Source organism: Ischnura elegans, chromosome 5 (genome assembly GCF_921293095.1).
Source record: "Ischnura elegans chromosome 5, ioIscEleg1.1, whole genome shotgun sequence".
Taxonomy (NCBI): domain Eukaryota; kingdom Metazoa; phylum Arthropoda; class Insecta; order Odonata; family Coenagrionidae; genus Ischnura; species Ischnura elegans.
The window spans coordinates 99,711,456-99,712,492 of record NC_060250.1 but is presented as its reverse complement, the minus strand read 5'-3'; the positions used below and the strand labels follow the sequence as shown (position 1 = coordinate 99,712,492).

At 36.0% G+C, this 1,037-nt stretch overlaps 1 non-coding gene across 1 annotated transcript; it reads right to left on the bottom strand.

The window, feature by feature from the left end:
* Positions 1–718: 718 nt before the first annotated feature.
* LOC124159910 lies at positions 719–836 on the bottom strand. The gene has a single exon (XR_006865069.1). It is a non-coding gene; the product is annotated as a U5 spliceosomal RNA (small nuclear RNA).
* Between the last annotated feature and the right edge of the window lie 201 nt (positions 837–1,037).

Sequence of the window (1,037 nt, the reverse complement as noted above, 5' to 3'; positions counted from 1 at the left end):
ACTACATTTGGATTAATCATTCTTAACAGTCCTATACTTACTCCACGGGAAAGATATGTCTTTATCAATTGAGAGGAAATAAACTGAAATGTCGCTGTTCTTCTAAAGAGTTGGATTAAGTTACCTAAATGTAAAACATCCAACAACTACGTTCTTGAGAAAAGTATTTCACAACACATGACAGCAGATGCAATAAAAATAAATGTGACTTACCCGGCTACTTGTCGAGGAAAACAGAAAAAACTTACAGCCCTTGGAAGGGCAGTCCTTAACTGCGCAACAGTAACGTATTACTTACGATACTCCAAATTTTGAAGATCTATTACGATGCGATACACGCTGGCAAATGCCGACATTCTTCGATATCACTACAGAACTCCGAAACAACAACACAGTTCACTTGAGAGGACGCGGATGTCACCTTCATTTGTTTTTCTAATAGCACTTCGACCGAAAATATAATTCATTAGAAAGAGACATTTAGTTATCAGAAGGAAAGGCAATATAGCGTAAATTGGAAATTTATGGCTGAATTATGCATTTTTGTGGCTACAAATATTATATTTAACAACAACGTCAAGAATAGATGTCGCAAATGCTTGCGAAAAAATTTCCCCTATCCTGTTGAACTTCCCTGCCTTTAACCTTCTCTTTAAGAATGACTTTTAGAAGTAAGCAAGAATGCCATTCAAGTTAGAAGTGGATACCAATTATTTGGCCCAACAGAAACTGTTGGGCGCAGTCAAAAATTGTCTAAATAGACAAATGAACTCCCGCCACGGAAACCTTTAGTAAAAGGCGAAAGATTTTTTTGAACTGACTAGAGTTCTGTCTTTCTTAATTTTAACAAAAGAAAAATTGAGGTCGGCGTTCTAATTGACGACAAAAGTCATAGCGAGAGTTAGTAAATTCTTGCAGTTATTCCAAAGAGGCTTGATAAATGAGACATTTTGATTAAATCACTCACCAAAAATCTGTTGAGGCATGGAAATAGATGTTTGAAACTGCAAACACCGTAAGATTAAGAGTAATACAGT